At 46.5% G+C, this 19,866-nt stretch overlaps 1 protein-coding gene across 1 annotated transcript in view; it reads left to right on the top strand.

Annotated features, from left to right (window-relative positions):
- Positions 1-1,098: 1,098 nt before the first annotated feature.
- Positions 1,099-19,866, top strand: part of Lcp1 (lymphocyte cytosolic protein 1) — a 51,592-nt gene continuing 32,824 nt past the window's right edge. Inside the window, exons 1-2 of the mRNA XM_048421702.3 lie at positions 1,099-1,163; positions 3,031-3,149. The gene's annotated coding sequence lies outside the window, so the exon portion shown is untranslated. The remainder of the gene's footprint in view (positions 1,164-3,030; positions 3,150-19,866) is intronic.

Below are 19,866 nucleotides of genomic sequence, written 5' to 3' on the forward strand. Positions count from 1 at the left end.
CCTTTGACCCCAGTTACCTGAGCCAGAACTTTTACTCGGCCACTCCCCTGGGCGGGTGATCTGGTCTTGGAGATTGAGGTCATGACGAGAGCAGACCTGGTGTCAGATGGATTCAGGGGGGGGCGAGGGCAAGAGGCCTAGCGAGAGGCAAGGGAAGGAGAGGTGGGGCTCAGCGGAGGCGGGGTCAGCGGAGATGTAGAGCAGATGGAGCAAGGGTGGGGGATGTATCTGGGTGCAGGGCAGAAGGGAATACTGTCTGCAAAGAAATGGAAAAACAACAAAACCCAGAGTTATTGTCCTGTGTCACCATCACAAGCAATTTTATTTAATTTTTACTTAAAGGTGTTTTTTTTTCCTTTTCATTTTACATATCCACCACAGCTTCCCCTCCCTCCCCTCCTCCCCTCCCCTCCCCCACCTTACTCCCACACAACCCCCCCCCATCCACTCCTCAGAAAGGGTAAGGCCAACTTCATGATAAAGGTCTTGAAGAGATTTGATAGACAAGGAACATACCTAAACACAATAAAGGCAATATGCAGTTTTAAACATTGACAGGAAGAGAGGGAGAGGGGAAAAAAAGCCTTGCCCTACACCTGCTTCCCCTGGGTAGATTTTCATCAGGAGAGAGGCAGGTGGCGAGATTACGAGGGAGGGGCTTGAATGGTGAAATCCAGGATGTGGCTGGGGGCAGTGACAGGTGACTGAGGAGGAGCAGGGTGAGCTGATGCTCAGGGAGAAAGGGCTGTGTCCATTAGGTGACTACAAGCCATGTCCTGCTCGGTGACTATAAGCCATGTCCTGCTTGGTGGCTTTCATCTAACTCAGTGTAGGCCCAGTGGGGCTCCAAGTCTTTGTGACCAGAACCAGATTCGAGCTCAAAATCTGGGCCTGCTCTCCATCACGCTACAACACGCTGGTTTCCTCTGCCCTCTCTTGAGCATTGACTTACACGTTCCCCTGCACCAGGCTTTGTGCTTCCTCCCCGAGAGCAAGGGCTCTGTTTTCTTTCTGTCTCAATCACCAGCCTTGGCAGACACTCACACACTAGAGGAGCCGAGGCCTGAGTATGTTTTTCCTCTTTTTTTTTTTTTTTAGATTCCTCCCATCTCCTGTGATCAGGCAAAAGCACACGCAGAATGTTCCTGTTTTCTGTCACCCAGGTAAACAAAATGTGTTCCTTTTCATGAAGCATGGCTGTTGGCCTTTACTCCGTTCCGAAACCACAAGTATGTAGACACATACAGGCAGATGCACGTCAGTACACACCCTCTTAAGACCATCTGCGGAGCCCTTCTGCACGACCCTGAGTGAAGACTGTTCCCAGGGGTGGAAACCACCAGCCTTCTACTGCTGTGTCATGTGGTCGGTCCAAGATGGGCAATATCTTGTAGTGGCATTTCATTAGTATTTTAATAAATAAAGTTTGCCTGAAGGTCAGAGAGTAAAACAACCCCACTGGTCAGCATTACAGACCAGATAATGGTAACACATACCTTCTAATCCCATTAGTCACACTAGCTGCCATCGAAACCGGGTAGTGGTGCATGCCTATAATCCCAGAGAGGATTATAAAATGGGAGGAGACAGTTCTCACACACAGTCTCATTCTGAGATTCCTGGAGGTAGGATCGCCATTTTGGGCTGAGGTAGAGGTAAGAACCAGTGGCTGGCTCTTTTACTTTTCTGATCTTCAGGTTGAACCCCAATATCTGTCTCTGGATTTTTATTAATTATGTTACAATATCTGGATATTTCTTTGAGAAGTCAGGTGCCCTTGAACTCTCTTTGCCACTTAATTGAGGTCCTACTCACCATCTCACTCTTGCCTGGTGCATCAAAAGAGAGTTGTCGGTTCTTACCAGAACCATTTCTAGAATGTTCTTTTGGACCACAGCTAGAGAAAATTGAGCCTTCTCCCTGTTTTCCCATTCTGGAGCAGTCCCTCTTGCCCAATAGAAGCCCTGAGGGGTTCTGAGTACAAGATTGCCTCACCAGGCTGATGAGGGAGATAAACTGACAGACTTGATCTCAACTTTGGGAGTCAAAACTAAGAACATTTTTTAAGGAAATCAGAAAAGCCAAGGAAGTCTTCAGAGCAGCTCGGTCCGGGGAGTGATGCTATGCCTTGACAGCAGACATAGCTCCTGGAAGATGCTGATACCTGGAGCATGAGAAGTCATCTTTGCCATCTAACCCAGGAGCCTAGCCGCAGCAGACATCCCCAAGGCTAAATGACAACATCTCTGTCACTGTTGGAAACATACTGAGTCCGGGAAATGCAGAGATGAGTGTGCTCAATATTCAGTCAGCGGAACTCAGATCCAATCCAATGATGGAATTTAGTCTGTATGAAGGAATGAAGCTAGCCTGTTAGCGATCGCTGCCTCTATGATCCACCACTGTTCTTTACAGGAAACATCTAAATAATTGAACTCTCTAATTGGGTTAAAGAGATCCTTAGCACATGGGTGTTCTATAAATAAAAGAATGAGTAAATAATATAGGAAGAAACCTTCCTCTACAGGCCCTGTGCTTGAAGAGATCCTTTTGTTTAGTTTATACCAATAAATTCATCATTAAGAATGTGGGAAGGATTGGGTTTAAATGGGTTTAAATGGGTTCAGGGAGTAGGGAATCCCTTTCAGTGTGTCTCAGGTACATACCACCTTTCCCTCAGAGCTTCCATTAGAAGTGAAGAATTTGTTTATCCCTGTTGAAAGTAGGTAGGCTCCCGGGTTTGGCTTTTAGCAACTAGAGCCAGACAAAAGAGTTCGGCCAGCCAGCTGACCTTCGTTCCATTATCTGAGATCTGAAGGGTTTAAGTAGCCCAGGGCCTGCTGAGAGAGACCCAGGGAAAGAGCAGAATGCTCAGAGAGAAGAGGAAGTGGAAGGTGGCTTTTGGATTTCACTGTGACCTGTTGTCAGGTGATTTGAGGGGGGAGGAGACTAGAGGGAAAAAAAGTTGAGTAAAATGTCCTTATAAAGACAAAATCTATTTCTTTCCTGGCTGGTGATTTGTCACCGTAGTTACTTCCTGCCTTGTGACCACACACCCCGGCTTGGGCTTGACAGGGCTGCTCTGCAGAACTGAAGGACCAGCGTCCCTGACCACACAGCAGTGCCACCAAGGACAGTTTCTCTACAAGGTAAAGTTGCTGCCTGTCCCTTGGTTTGTTGGGAGTGTTTGGGGGCACAGCTGGGGTTCTGCTGCTGGGGACTGTGGAGTTTACCGTGAAACGGTTGAGCACCTGTCCTCTGAGCCCTGGGTGCCCTGCCTCCCTCTAAGGATCCCCTGCATCCACCTAGGGTGGCCGGGGAATGGGGATGATGTTCTCTGGCTTGGTTCTTGCCCAGTTCTCTGCGGGTATCAGGTTATCAGCACACCCCATAAAGAAACTTATTTTCTCCCCATCTTTAAAGCCAAACCGTGCTTTGATACCTGCTGACTGCTCTATTTCAGGAAGGCTATTTGCTCTGATTTGGTCAACTTTAAAATGTTTTCGGGAAAATGCATATTGATCATTTAGACTTTGCTTCTCGTTATACTAATGGGGGTGGTTTAATTTTAGCTTCTGTGGTTGTTTTTCTTTAGAGGAAAAAAAAAACCAAACTTCCTTATAGCCACTCAGTGGCTCCCTTAACATCTTAGGTCATGTTACCAAACGTGGGGCTGGTTCTGTGAGTGGTTTTTGACAACGGGGGTTTCATGCCTGTGTTTCCTAACTACATAGAATTAGAGGTCTCCTCTCTTCCATCCAGTCTCTAAAATCCAAAACAATCTGTGTGGGTGGCTTATGCTACTTTTGTAGCACTGTCTGGGTTATTTGCTGAGGCTGGAGGCCATGTGGATGAATGCGCTGTTGAATTCTGGAGGAAGGCCTCCTGTGTGCAAAGGAAATCCTAGCACACAGCTGCAGCATAGAGCCATGAAGGACTGAGGCATCCACCCGCTTTGGTTTGCTTCTCCCGATTGGCCGAGCCCAGGACAGATGATAGACAGAAACTGTCCAGCATGCGTGCTGAAGCCCAGTGTGTCTTAAGGCCAAGAAGTACCACAGCCGGGTAACTTAAAAATGAGAGCAAAGACAGGTTTCTTCATTAGCAAAGCATGTGATGGTTTGACAACACACACCTTGGTGTCAAATGGACCAAGAATTTGCCAGAATTGGTTTCTGTTAGAGGAACTTTTACAAAAGAATGTCTGTGTAGGCAGTTTAAATGCGATTCTCCATTTTTCTATAAATATGAATTTCTGGAAGTTGCACTGATCATTAGTCTTTACCTGTAGAGCTTAACTGGCTAGTTTAAAAATAGAAAAGAAACAAACAAACAAGAAACGGGAGTCTCTGGAGGAAGGGCCCAGAAATACTGAAAAAAAAAGCTTCCAATATTTTCATCAGAGATAGTAATGAGAATGAAATAAATGAAGATATGAAGGAATGCCAGTCTTTTCCCCCTTACATTTGGGAAGAGTAAAAATGAATAAGGCAGAGTTAATGCCAACCAAGTTTGGATTGCTGAAGCATTCACCTGCCAGCCACCAATGCACAATTTCTTACTCAGGCGAGAAGCATGAGGGAGGCTCTTCCGGGCCTCAGCCCTGACAAAGATACCGTTGAGGCCATTGGCAGTGGCTGCTCAGGGAGCCAGCTCAGGATCAGTCTCTGTCTGGTAGGACTGTTTTAAATTTTATATCCATTGCATGCTATGCCTTGCAACGGCCAGCGGTATTGGAAAAAATTCCAGTGTTTTCATTTGGTTGATGCTTCTAGCTTGGACCCTTTGGAGAAGGGTGGCCAGTGAGTAACGTTGCATTCCAATGTGTGCAATTAAATTAGAACCAAAGGAGGACCTCTGCAGAGTCTCGAAGCTGCAGACACCCAGTCCCTTATACCTGAGGAATGCCTAAGTACTACAGTGTAAGACTGTATTGCGTGGACGAGGGGATGATAACCAGATGTCAGTCTGCATTCTGTGCCAACTCCAGTGTTTCAGAAGATGCTTCAGTCTGAACTTGGTTGAGTTTGTGAACATGGAGTGTATAGATCTGGAGGGTCTAGTGCAGCAAAGGTGGTTACTTTTAAGTGCTCAGTTTCTGTAGCCGCGTGATCACGTGATCACTCGGAATCCTCTTAAGTGCCTTGAGCTATCAGGAGCGGTTTTAGTTGTTGAAATTGTTGGCCCAAGGTCGTAAGAGTCAGGGTGGGGCAGGGGGTGGTCTGGATTTCAAGAGCTGGGTTGACTGTGGTGGCGGGGGCCTGCCCACCTGCCAGGAAGCCTGCTGGGCCACGGAGCAGCAGATTAGGGAGCCTAACACGTGTGTGTGTGTGTGTGTGTGTGTGTGTGTGTGTGTGTGAGAGAGAGAGAGAGAGAGAGAGAGAGAGAGAGAGAGAGAGAAGGAATTCAAGACAGAAAAAGAAAGAAAATCGCAAGACACCCGTTGGCAGATTTCATGTAACGGTGGTGTGGGATGACTCATTAATAGTTTTACCAAGAATTTTTGTACCTTCACGAATTTGCCTCAGCCCACTTCCGCAGCCTTGTTTCATGCCACTTCCTCCTCCTCCAGTCTCCCCCCCACCCCCGCCATCTTGCCCACCCACATTCTGGGTGCCCCAGACCGCAAGTCACCAGGAAGTTCCGCAGGTTCCCTCCACTGTTTCTTTAACGATCATCTCTGTAACTCTTCTGACTGTTTTTAAGGATCACCTGAAAAACTAGGTCTTCCACAGGCCCCCCCCCCCCCATGCTGCTTCCTTCTCGGTTGGGCCAGAAGTTTGCCTAAGGCTTTGCCTTAGGGTCAGTATAGCTTTGATTGTATCTTTTTCTTTTTTTTCCCTTTTGGGTCCTGCCACAGTCACAAACTCTACTCCCTTCTCTACCTCTCCTGGCAGGCAGAACTGATTGAAAGGAACATTTGTCACACATGCGTTTTTATGAACTTGTTTCATAACGTGCAAATCTCTAACGTCCGAGTTTAGGGCTCGTTGAGTCCTTGCAGAGACCGCTGCAAAGGACGACGCAGCAGCAATTACTGCATCGCAGCTGCCGTTCTGCATCTTTTCTGAAGCCCTGTTCTGCATTTCAGCCTCACGTACCAAATGGATGTTGACTTCAAGCGATTGTGCAGTGACCTTAGCCTTCAGAGATAAACGACCACAGTACGTCGTTTTATTTTAAATACAGCCACAAAAGCTCTACCTGCTATCCTTACACAAACTATATTCCCGGGGTAGGCCCTTGTCTGTGACAGCAAACACAAGGACGCATCCTGGGAACTTTCCAGAGTCACTCCATATTGTTCTTAGGAAAATCTCAAAGTCAGCTTTCCTTTTCCACCTAAGGAGCGCAGGCCGCTCTGCGCTTACAGAGGAGATAGCAATCCAATCTCAAAATAAGGCTCTATGAGATAAAGTGAAGAGATTCCTCATTCAGCTCCTGTTTGAGAAGAGTTAAGGTCAGATAATAAAGTCATTGGACATGACAGACATCACAGCAGAATGACATTGTCTGGGTGAGTAAGTTTCTCCCCAGGATTTGGGGTGGGGGTTGGATGGTTCCCAGTCCACAGATATCCAATAAGATGACATTATTCAGTTCATGTACTGAACCTTGCAAAATAAAAAATAAAAAAAAACCCTGAAGTTAGAGCCCATCAAATGCATAACTAAGTTGTCAGCTGACTCGGTGAGTTTCAATTTTGCGACGATGCTTTTGACATCAAAACTGGTGGCTTTCTGACGCACTAAGAAGCCGCCGCTTGACGAGATATCCGTCTCCTAGGGGCTCTTGCTCCAGCTGCTGAAGCCATGGTGTTCCCAGATGGCGTCTCCCAGTTGTTTTCCTCAGCTTCCTTCTGACTCAACTTCCTGTCTTCACCACCGACTCTTCCTGTTGTCTCTGTTTGGTTTGCCAATTTCCACCATTGCGTCTGCCTTCCCATCAGTTGCATAATAGCTCCATCTTGTAAGAGACTGCAAGCCCCAGCGGGGAGGGCAGCAAGGAGGAATCTCCATTATCACCCTGATGGAGCCGCTATGGCACCCTACTCACTTAAAACTGGGTGTTTCTCCAAGGGCCTTGACCATCAGAAAGCCTTAGTCATCCCTGCAGTCCCGTGAGGCGAGCGGTGGTCTCATCTTCACATGTGACAACAGGCTTGTTCCTTTGTGTGTTTTGTTTAATTTTCTGCAATTGGATGAGTGCTGTATCCACTATTGGATTCCAGAGACAGTGCCAGGAACAAACAGCAAGCCATATGCATATGTACGCCGAAGCTCTAAAGATGAGTGCAGACGGTTGTAAGTTCCCCCCAAGAAGCGCAGCGGTGGTGTGGCTGCTTTTATTAGAGGCTGTGCTCCTGGCCTCCTCACCACGTGCTCAGGCTCTTGCCTGTGACTGGCACTGGCGTTTACCAGGCCCAGGCCATACGGCACGATTTTTCTCCTTTAAAGTCCTGGGAATGTTCTTAGTCTTAGAAGCTAAGAACTTCAGTCACGTGACATTCACATTTTCTAGGGTTGTGACTGACAGTCGTGAGTAAATTAATTTAATTTCTACCCCCGAGTGCACGAACCCGGAGTTACACAGTAATTGCCAAATATAAGAGATCTAGACTGTCTACCCACGAAAGATCGTTTCAACTGTGAGCGGAAGAACCCGAAGTTGAAAGTGACCCACTTAGTGAGTTAAAAGACGTTTTCCTCAGCTTCAGAGCCGGGTGGATGTCAGTCCCCCTTACAAGCCGAACTAAGGCGGTTTCTCAGATATGGTCAGTGCCCCAACCCCCAGGGAGGAAAAGTTAAGATGTTAAATTGAGGAACCAGCCAAGCCATGGCTCTGTGGTTGCAGCATTGATCCTTATTTTAGTGTAGCACAAGTTACAGCCCCGCCCCCCACTTTTCTCTCTCACACACATACACGTTAGCCGCTGAACACGTATGGAAACCAGAGGTGGGACCTTCACCGTGAGAAAGCTGAGACTCCAGTTTCAGCCGCCAGGTCCGTTATACACACGTCCTGCGGTCACGCAGATGATTTGTCTTCGGTTTTTCTCTGCCTACCCTTGTCAGAGGGAAGTGGCCTAATGAAGTGAGTTCCTGGTGTTTAATCGCCTGCTTTTTGGTTCCTTATTCTGGCAGCCACTATTAAAATCCACCAAGGTGTGTCTCTGAATCAGCAAGGAGAAGAGCTACCTGGAAGTGTTTGTGTGGTACCTGTTCATCACCTTGGGTACCATTGCTCAGAGTTTTGTTGAGCATGCCTCACTGCCCTGCCAACTGCAGATGAACCGTCTTTTTAAAGTTGGGTCCTTTTAGCTCGCTGACAGCCCGAGCTCACGGTAGCTGAGCTGCCCGACTGAAACATCCGAAATCCAAATGCTCTGAAAGTCCAAACTTTCTGGCTGCTGATGGGAGTCTCAGGAAGTTTCTGATTCTGGAATTGTTCAGATTTCAGGGGCTTGGGTAGGTGCCACCGTGAAACTATCCTCAGATTTACAAAACTAGTCTAGAACATTCCTGATCTCAGGTGTTTGTGATAATATATGTAATCTGTGTTTCTGTTGCTTCTGTCATAGCTGTGACTTCAGTGACTGACATGGGCAACTCAGGGGCGGAGCGGTCGGTTTTGACTCCTCCTTCAGGGGGTTACCATCCGGCTAGGCTGGGACGGTGTGGTTTGGAGGCTGGAACCGCTGTACCAGTGGAGCGGGAACGTGCAGGTTAATTGATTCACATCTGGCAGATTGAGCTATTCACATTTAGATCTAGGTCGGGGGCCAGCGTCAAAGGCAAATATCACCTTTAAGGCTTACCCCAGGAGACTGACTTCATCTAGCCAGACCAGAGACCCAAAGTTTGTACACCTCCCGAAACGGCATCATTATCTGGAGACCAATTGCTCAAACACTCGGAGCCCGTGGGAAACGTTTCAGACTCAAATTCCTTTTACTGAAGGGAAAAAGGTGATAGAAATTCCCTATGGAGAAATACAAGGTGATAGGTACTAAGAGAAAGGAAGGGGTGGGGGGGGGGGAAGGCGTATGTAGTTTTCTATTGGGGATTCCCCCCTCCTTCATCTTCAAACTGTGAATTGAGCTTTCCGCGCCATTTCTAATGGCTTGTAAACATTTTTTAAAATTTCCTCTTTGGAATGATGGAGTGTAGTGGGCGCCTTGGAAACTTTTCAGATTTCCCCTGCTTCACTGTCTTTCAAGTAGAGATTCCTTCTTTAAAAAAAAAAAATTCAAAGTATCAGTGGTTGTGTTTTTTTCCTCTGACCACTGAGAGTGACAGTTGGGACATCGGGACATCACTGCTCATTGTTGATGATCAGGTGGTTTTACCTAGGCTTCCAGGGCCTTGATTCTCCCTCCAATTTTGTACAGATGTCTGCTTTTTAGAAGCTTGTGACTATTTTACAGGTTTTAAACACAGAGCTTGTGGTCCCTGTTCATGGAAAAGACAGGTCCAGTGTGTCCATAGTGTAGGAAGGGAGGAAATGGACATGGATTTGGATTCCTCTTCTGGCTCTGACCACATCAGACACTGGGCAATCTCTTGTCACTCTGAGGCCAATTCCTTACCTGTAGATGGAAGCAGCTACAGTCTGGTCTGTTTTCTGAGATGTGCTTGGGTTCACTGTGCTCTATTGCTTCCATGGGTGGCTGCTTTGAGCACCACTGTATTTGATAGGCATTTCGAATGCCCAAGCATCTGAAATACAGTTGCTATGTTATTTCCCCAAATAGCTATGTATAGTTGGTATTGTTGTCTCTTTATTTCCTAAGATTTGGGGGGAAAGGAGGTTCATAAGTGAGCTCTCCACAGGTCGTAGCAGTCGCTGGTAGAGTCAAGATTCACAGTCGCCTCTTCCAACTTAAGTGCGCAGTTTCTGAAAAGTGCCAACTATGTCTATTTAAACTACGTTGTTGAGGACCAGAAAGATGAAGCAGAAGCTAAGAGTGCCTACTGCCCTTGCAAAGGCCCCGGATTCAGTCTCTAGCACCCACAAGACAGCTCGAAATCCTTTGTAACTCCCGTTCTGGGAACTCTGACGACTTCTTCTGGCCTCCTTGGGTACCGAGCATCACATGGCGTATACACCTACAGGTACCAAGCATCACATGGTGTATACACATACCTGCAGACATAAATTCTCCTACACATTAAATAAAAACAAATGCATCGTAAATAAACTACATTATAGTCAGGTGTAGTGGTGTACGCCTATCATCCCAACACCCAGAGCCTGCGGTTGGAGAATCAAGAGTCCACACTAGTCTGTACAGTGAAACTCTGTATCCTCTGCCATGACCTAGGTGCCACGTGATAGTAAGTGCTAAGTGTTCCTGTCTGGAATCGAGTATTTAATGATTGTTCCTCATGCCTCATTTTCTGTCAGTGAGAGATCCCTGCTCTGTGTTGGGTCTGCTAGTTTAACAAACATATTTGAGAAGCAAGCCAGTAGGCGCTTGAGGGCTTATGACATAAAGACGAACAGTTCTGAAAATGTTAGACTACACTGTGTAGCCCCTGAGATTTCTCTCTTGTGGCGCTTAAAATTTTAATGAAAGTAGTGTCCCATCATAAATTGGCATTAGTAAATACTTGCCAACTGCCTGTGGCATGCCCTCTCTCGGTCTCTGTCTCACTCTGTCTCTCTCTGTGTGTATGTATAATTGACCTTGTCCTCAGAGAGTCTAAAGCAATAACTCCATTGAGCCCATTGAGATGAGGTTGCATTATTAAGAATAAATAGAAGTTTGTGTTGCTATTGTTAATCTACAAATGCAGTCACTGGTTTTTGGCTCAAACTAGAATATAGAAAGCGCCTGGAGAGTTATGGAGTGACCAAGCAGGGGGAACTACAGTGCAGGCCAACAGAACTTGTTCTACCTTTGGTATCCCAGGGGAGGAACACCCGGGGCCTTGATCTGAGATGCCCAAAGCGTTCTCACTTCTCATGGGTCATGGTGGATGTGGTTGGACTTTTCTTAACATTACTGTGTATTTTCCAAGTCTGGCCACACTTCCTCAACTGTTCGAAGGTACTTTCCACTGTTAGTTTCTCGGGCAAGTCAGAACTCAGAAACCCTAAACTAAGGTTAGTTAATATCAGTACTGACGGCTTCTGGTGCCACGGGGTTCCAAGACTGTGAGCAGGGAACAGGCATAGGAGCCAAAACAAGGCCTGCTAAGCTTTTTTAGAGATCGCCCGTGGTGTAGAACCTAGATTTACATTCATACAGTACACATGGTGTGTAAACAATCAAGTGTGACTTCCGGGTATTGACTATAATGCTTCTTACATATAGATTAGAAATAAACTCCACCCCCTAAGGTAAGTTTGTGAAAGATCTGATCTTTGTGTTCTCTTTCAACATCTTCCCTTTCCTCCCCCTCGTCCCTTGTTTCATTAACTGTGTATCTCAGTATTTGGGGATTTCCCGCCTTCCCAAATCTTAGGTTCTTAACTTCTCATTGATGTCTTCCCCCACAACTTGGTTGGACCAAACTTAAGATTTGGGACATCCTACTTCTCTCTTTCTGGCTAGTTTCTGACTCACTTCTCTACTCTGGGGGGCCTCGTTTCCCCCAGTTCTGGTTCCTTCTTCTCACTGCGGTCGTTTCTCAGGGACCGCGTTCTGAGGAGGAAGCAAACGCATATAAGCCCAGGAAACAGTTCTAGGTGGAAGCATTTTGTCTGCATTTTATTGCCTGCCCCGGTGGGTGTAGCAGGACAGCATAGCATGAGCCACTTTCCCTTTGAGAAAGAAGAGAGCCACACTCCCACGGCTCCTTTCTGTGGGGTTCAGCATCCAGAGCCCCTAACATCAGCCACCCCAAACCAGCATCAGAAGTCTGTGTGCTTTTGCTTGCCTTTTATTTTACAAAGCTGTTTCCATCTTGTTTACATGGAAAACTCCGGAGTGCGTTCCTAGGACTTAGTTTGATATTGTCTTCCCTGGGAAGCCACCTTCCCTGCTGCTCCTGGCTCCTCCCTCTCACTTCCCTCTCACCATCCTCCTCCTCTCTCCTCTCCCCTCTTCCCGCTTCCCAGGGAGCATCCCGGGCTTCCTTCTCTGTGTTCTTGCAGCACCGTGATGATGTCATTTTCCCCTACTCCAGATAGTGTAGCCTTTCACAGACATGATGACTTTTCCTTCACTTGGCTCTGTGTCCCTGAAGGCAGCTTTTATTTTTAGTGCCCAAGACAAGATATCTGCTTCATAATACAATAGTGGATAACCAAAGTATGCAGGTCTCCCAAATACAGGCCCCTTTCTCCACGGGAGCCATGGGGACACAAGCAGGAAAGAGCAACCCTGCTGGTGGCCTTGCTCGCTCATCTGAACACTTCCTTTAAGATGTTGAGGAGCTTGGGAGAGGAGACATCTAGAATTACCCCCAGAGAGTTCTAGCCCCCAATTTGTCTGAGTGTTTTCAACATGACACTAGGGCTTTGACCTTTGGGAGTTCCCTTTCCGCCTCGCCCTGAGGAAGGACAGAGGACAGATACATGAGTTCAGTAGCCAGGGCACTTGGAAAGTGAGGCGCCTTCCCCAGGTCACGGCTCCATGACCTTAAGCTGGTCATTTAACCTCATCCCCCTCATTAATGCTCAGTGGCGAGACCTGCATCATGGGGCAGGTAACACATTCAGCAAGCAGGAGCTATGTTGTTATCATCCACGTCTCTCCGCTGTCCTTTAGCTACTGTTTGCTCAGACTCTAAATGATTAGGCCTCTCTAGAGGCACTGGGTTAAAGAGCACCTGTAGGAGAGGAAAAGGACTGACTGACCCTCAAGAACTGTCCAGATCATCTTTGAGTCTACACGTCTTAGTTCATTTTGTGCTACTGTGACCAAATGCTTGAGGCTGGGCAGTGTATTAAAGCAGAGAGATTCATTCTTTTCGAGTTTAGAGGCTGTAAAGTCCAAGATAGAAGGGCTACATTGGGTCCCTCTGCATTATCCCATGGTAGCAGGCAGGAGACAAGGAAGCACAGGCAAGAAAGGGTGAGAGGGGGATCAACTTGCTTCTACCGGAAAGACACTCCTGCCATATTGACATTACATGGCCAATGAAGACTCTGCTAAGCACCGTCGTTGGCCCGCCCTCTAACACCTCTATGTTCCAGCTCAGTTTCTCACACTGAACTCTGGAGGAAACATTTGAACCCAGCATAGGTGTCATTCTCTAGGGCCATCTTTATTTCTCTCTGGGGCAGGACAAAGTCTTCCTGTGACTCTAAGGAGTCCTTCTGGATTCTGTAGTGAGTGGTGTCTGCCTTCCTTACTGGACAAGCTATGTCCTACCTTTGTTTCTCTCAGCATCTCACCCAAGCCCTGGGGGCAGCAGGTGTTGGCAGATGTCAGTGGAAGGGAGGGATAACTGATTTATGAGTTTGCTTAGTGGGACACATGTAGAATTGCTAGAGAACGGATTTGATAGCCCAGTTGACATGCAAATAACATTCAAGTAAGCTACTTGACTACCTTTTATGAGTCTATGATTTTTCTGTATATAACTGTTTGTCTTGGCTACTTTTAGAGTTAAAGAGACATTGCAGAGATATAAGGACTCCGCTTATGCCCATCACTTAGTTTCCATGACTCTAAATAGATGTGTTTTCTTTTATATTTTGTTTATATATACTATTATAGATGTATAACTACACTGTTGTTTTCTAAGTGCTTCTTTTCCCTTTTGTTTTCTAAATACTTTCCTCCAAAATGATTTTTAGTTGACCCATGAAGTAGTATGTGTTTCTCATAAGCAATGCTGATTTTGAAATATGTACACCATATAGAAATTGGTAAGTATGTTCTCTCATAGTTACTTTTAAATATAGTCAACCCTTTCTGTCCACTTCCAACTACAGTCACCCTGCTGCAGGTCAGTCTCCCCAACTTATCTGTCCATGCAGCTGTCACAGCATGCTTGTTGACCCGCAGCAACCACTCCAGCCCCTGGTCATAACTGTTTAGCTCTCAACTCACATAAGATCAACTTTTCAGAATTAGTCCACATATTAGCTGGATGAGGGTGGCATGTGTCTTTCTCTGGCTGCCCTCAGGTTCATCTATATTCTTGCACTGGCAGAATTTCTTTCTATTTTTTTTAAGAAGTATAGATTTTTTATTATGTTTATACCACTTACCACATTTTTACAACAATGTCTTTATCCAGTCTTCAGTTAATGGACGTTTAGATTGTTTCCATTTCTTGTCCATTTTTTTCCCTAGGCTGGCCTTCAACTTACCATCCTCCTGCCTCAGCCTCCCAGGTGCTGAAATTACAGTGTGTGTCTCCATGCCTGGCATTTCTTGGCCACCGAGCACAGTGCTGCTATAACAAAGGGGTGCGAATCTCTTAACCTAATGGTTTCTCATCCTTTTGGTAAATGCCCAATAGTGGGGCAGCTGGACCACGTGACAGTTCTGTTTTTAACCCCTTCAGCAATCCCCCTGCTCTTTATAATGGCTATCCTACAGCTTTAGTGTTCTTATGGTCCCTGGTTAAGGAGGTTAGTACAAACTCTGGAGACCGCAAAGCCAATTAATTTAAAGGTTGAAAAACAAACTCCTAAACCAGCATCTAAAAAGGATAAAAACATCACAGCCCCTGTAGTTCCCTCTGAAATTAGCCTGAGAAAGGAGCAGCTGTAATGGTATCAGAAAAGATTTAGGTTACAAGGCAAGGACATGAGATACCGGAGTGGTTATAGAGTTTCCTTATTTGGGTCTTTTTAAAGAAAATACTAGATGGCTGTCTTTCTGGGACAGTCTGTGCACTGTCCTGCCTAGAAGCTAGCAGTGAACTGGATCAGCTTGTCTTTAACTGAGTGTGATGCCATCCCAGAAAAGAAGTCCCACAGGCCACTTTGACAGCTCTTCTGCTCCGAACTGCTCCACTGGGCAGCTGAGCTGGGGCATCTGCCTGGGGTCCATGAGGAGATGCTTCTGGGACGGCTCTGTTTGCTGATGAGGTAAGAGCAGGGACAATGACTAGCCCCTGGGAGCCAGGGCCCCTCCCTTACTCGCTGGCATCTTAAGAGACACATCTGGGGCACAGCCTGCTCCAGAGGGCATCCATACCAACTGCGTTGTATTCTCTGCAAGCTTGCCTCTAATCTACATATTCGGTGGTCAGCCACTAAGTGGGATCTTGGAGTTTTAACATGGAAGGGACTTCCTCTCTCAATTCATGGAGGAAGAAACCAAGGGCCAGAGACCAAGCTGGAGGTTACACAGCCAGGAGCAAGGCAGGGTCTGCTCATGAGAACCAACAGAGAACTTTCCCTCACTCCCTTTCCAAATTCCCTGTTTGGTTGAGACTCCTTTGGCGAACTTACTCATTTAGTGAATCGTATGGGCTGATTTTGACTGATTTGATATTTGATATATTTATAGATATATCTATTCATTTAATTCTGCCTCACACTACCTGGCCTGCTCTTTTAATTTTTGATAGGCCCCTATGTTTACTTCTCCTATCTAGTCCTTTTTTTCATTCTCGGTGATCTGTGTTTAGCCTTTTCACTCCTTTGCTCACGAGCTCCAGAAAAGCCTCATTGCATTAGCCATATTGCATGCCATTAGCCATTGTCCATGTGTTTCATTCAAAACTTGACATTGAGCTGTGAGCTTCGTGAAGCCCTAGTCTTTGGGTCCCCATTCTTGTACTTCTTCCTGCATCTTCCAGCAACCAGAGCAGAGCTTTGTATGGAAACACCTAGGTAGGGTGAATGGTGTTTGGTATCCAGGTAATAACGGTATATTGATAGATAGCAATTCTTTGAACAAATGCATTTGGCCTGTTCTGAACTTTCAGTGCGGGGAAGTGAGGCCCCTTAAAAGTCCCTGCGTTAAAATGCAGGGCAAAAGGTAGCATGGATTTCCAAGAGGCTTGCACCTTCCCTAGGCTCCAATGCCTTGGGAAGGTGATAGGTGCTGAGGCACTAAGGTATCCTTGAACTCCTGCCTGGCATCTCACCCTTGCTTCCAGAGCTTGGTTTGGGTACCTTGATAGAGAGCAGGGGTATTAAGGATGTGCTGGGAAGGGCAGGAGAGGCACTACGGTCTCTTGAATTGGAGGTAGGGCTGGAATCTGTGTGCCCAATTCTGTCTCTATGGCTTCAGAAGCCCCTCCACTGAATGGGCAGCTTGTGAAGGTCTTCAGACATCACCATGGGTTGGAGTGCTGTGATCTGCTGGCTTCCCAGTAGTGTTTACACAGCCCCAGACTTGCTGTCACAGGCCTCCTTTGTCTTCTTCCCTGAGGTCTGTAGGTCACAGGCTGCAGAGAAAGGATACTGTGCCCTGGAGCAGCCTGTGGAGAAACTGGTGCATTTGCAAAGAGAAAAATCAACCAACCAACCAACCAACCAACCAACCAACCAACCAAAAACCGTCAAATTCGAGGTTTAACTTGATAGAAGGGATTTATTTATAAGAGTTCCTCTAAGTGCCCATTTATATCTGGGGCCATTTGTGATTGAATTTATTTTTTTTAAAAGTTATGTTTGGGTGTTTTGCCTGCATGTATGTCTGTGCATAAATTGTGTGCGTGCTGCCAGTGGAAGTCAGAGGAAGGAGCTACAACCGCTGGAACTGGGGCCACAGACAGTTGTGGGCGCTGGAAATCAAGGCCAGCCAGTGCTCTTAACCACTGAGACAGTTCTCCAACCCCTATATTTGAGTTGTTAAAAAAAAAAACAAAACCAAAGTCATTTTAAAAGTGTATTTTCAGAGTCATCCTTTATAGGAAGGGTAAGCAGCATACAGAATTGGCATCCAAGGACATAGAGGAAGTTGCTATATATTTTTTGTTAGCTCTCCTGAAAGTGCCCAGAAAGGGCAGGACCAAGCAAAAAACAAACACTGTTTTCAATTTTAAACTGTAGAGTATTTTCTTTCGCTACAGAATCTTGTGACTATTTCTCTTCTTAGCCATCTGAAGCTAACACTGAGTCTGGTACTGTTCATGTTGCTTATACAACGTGTTTCTGGTTAAGAACAGTTCGCTGAGGTGTCTGGGTGTTTTGTGGCTTTCCCTGTGAATGTCCTGAGGTGGCTGGGACACTGCTGTGACTAAGAATCAGAAGTCTCCAGCTTTCCTGTAACTGCAGAGTCAAGTTGCAGGAAAAGTGGGACACAGTCCGAAGAATTCCTTGGTCATGTGATACGGGGTGACAGATGCCCTTGTCCTCCAGCAGGTTGATAACTGGTCTCCACTGTCCCTAACCTCAACACTGCTGAGCCCAGAGCTGCCTGTGAGGGTGACATCAGGACCGGCCACTTACCTCCCGCTCCTTGTTGCTGTTTCCATGATCAGTTCTGAAACAGAAATTTCTACTTGCCAGCACATATTCACTTAGAGAAACTGTTCTCTTCTGTGAGGCCCTTAGCCCTGTGTTCCAGGGTACACTCCCACAAATGACTTCTACATTCAGCCTTCAGGGAACTTCAGCCGAGTACTTTGGAAATCACTCTGTCTCAGAATCACTGGCCATGACTATCTGGGGAACACCGTGCTATCTGCAAGCAGAGCCACAAACCGTGCCATCTTTAAGGCAGGAACTGTCTCTGGCTTTTACAGCTTGGGAGTTCACTTGAGCTAAAGGAGAGTCTTAAACATTTAAAAAACCAAAGACAAGCTGCTAGTGATCTCTTTAGCCACATGTCTTGGGATTCTGCAGCAACTGATCTAAAGAACAGAAGGGCTCACAGGAAAACTAGCAGCCAGACATGACCCAGATAAATGACTTGAGATTTGTCTTCTTCCCTCTGATTTGGGTGGTGATTCATAAATGAAGTTCCTGAGCTCGCTGCTGATTAAAATGGTTTCTGGCAGGGCACTGTTAGATGATACAGCGGTTAGAAAGGGACATGTGGGCTATTAAGATGCTCAGTTGGTAAACGTACTTAAAGGCTCAGCCTCACTACCCGAGTCTGATCCTGGGGTCCCATGTGGCAAAAGGAAAGCAATAACTCCTTCAAGATGTCCTCTGACTCCTACATGTTTGGTGTGGCACACCTATGCCCACACACGTACACCTTGCCACGCTAAATAAAATGCAGTTAAATGGTTGACCAAAAGGGAGGGCAGAGGTGGGGGCTGGGGAGGCAGCTCAGTGGTAGGGCTCATGACTGACAAAGATAGGCCCTAGCACCCAAAAGATATTAAAAATTTGGACCATGCTCAGGGTAGGGTCTGTAAAACTGAGTTGAAAGTACTCATTCATGACCTGGAAGAATCATGCATTATCTCTTCAGTCTCCCTTTGGGGCTCCAGATGCCATAGCATGACCCTTTACTGCTGTCTATATATTTGCTAGCATTGCAAAGTGACAGCTTTCCCTCGGAACCTGCCTAATGGGTGTTAAGACAGCCCACGCCTTCAAATGTGCATGAATAGTATTGGGCACAGTCCCCTCAAGGCAAACACACAAGCTCTGCCAAGCATCTAAAATTAGATGCCTACTGTAGCCATGACCTTCTTAGAGGTGGCTGATCTGCAGGGTCTTACATTAATCATGTCCCACCCCACTGGACCAAAACGGTGTCTTTTGCACACCCCACTCAGTTCAATTAGTTCAAGTCAAGGACTTTACTGTACGTTTTAGAGATGGCTTCACCCTCTCTCCTGCACTGGGAGCACCAGCCAGACACGGCCTCTGAGATCTGCACAGACAACGCGTTTTGCATGGTTATATGTCAGTTTCCTCGTGTGTACGTTAGAACACTGTAATCATTCCGTGAAGGTCCCCTTTCTCTAAATGTGGGGTTGTGTTTCTGGGTCCTACTGCTCTGTGTAAAGATCCAAGAGACAAGGCAATCTGTTCAAAGCTGGGCCCTGCAACAGCCCACAGTGGTCCCAGCAACTTCAGCTGTCAACCTTACCCTCCCTTCTCAGTCCACTTTTCGCACTGCATACACCCACTCCTCTCTTTCTGTAGTCCTTGAGCCACTGAAGTCTTGAAGGTTTTTCAACATGAAGCGGTTCTCACTGCTTACACCTTCAAGTTGACCTTCCCGCTTCTAAGCCTCCCGAGAGAATGTTATTAGGTGTTATATATAGGAGGTGTTCGTTCCTGACCAACATACTGTGTTTTAAGATAACCAATATTTCCTTTTAAGGTCTTAGTTTGGATGAGTCATACAATCTGCGGAGACATGCTGTATTTATGCTAACATATTTTACTCTGCTATACCATGATCTTTGGAGGTTTTTTTTAGATTTTCCATTTTAACCCAATGCTGTGATCCTTCGGTTGCCTCTATGGCTTTGTTCTTTAAAAATGACTTAAATTTTTATTTATGCATATGCATGTTCCTGCATGAGTTGGTGTGCACCACATTTGGACAGGTGAGGCCGGAGGACATTGGGTGTCCTGGAGTTGGGGTTACAGGTGTTGGTGAGCTACCTGATGTGGGTGCTGGGACCCGAATCAGATCCTCTGCAAGAGCAGTGCATGCTCTTACCTGCTAAGCTACCTCTCCATTTCCCTTGGTTCTGTTTTGCAATCAGAACCAAGAATGCAATCTCATTCCTGTTTTTACTTAAACTTCTCACGGTCTCTTACGGTGTTCAATAAACAGACGCTCTTCTGTGCAAACGTAGGACCAGCTCTGGATTCCACGACCTGTTTGCTCGCCACACACTTAGTGTTTGTGCCATGCCTTTCGGTCCTAACTGGGTCGCTCTTCACTTGTAAGAAAGAGCAGGGCCTGACTCACGTAGGCATTTGTAAAACGTGTGTCGAATGGACACCCATGAACCAAGTGTAAGACGTCTAGCAAGTGTGGCCTGCCAGCTGTAGAACCAGACCAGCTGTGACATCCAGGGATGGCTC

The sequence above is a fragment of the Myodes glareolus genome, chromosome 12 (genome assembly GCF_982192425.1).
Source record: "Myodes glareolus chromosome 12, mMyoGla1.1, whole genome shotgun sequence".
Lineage (NCBI taxonomy): Eukaryota > Metazoa > Chordata > Mammalia > Rodentia > Cricetidae > Myodes > Myodes glareolus.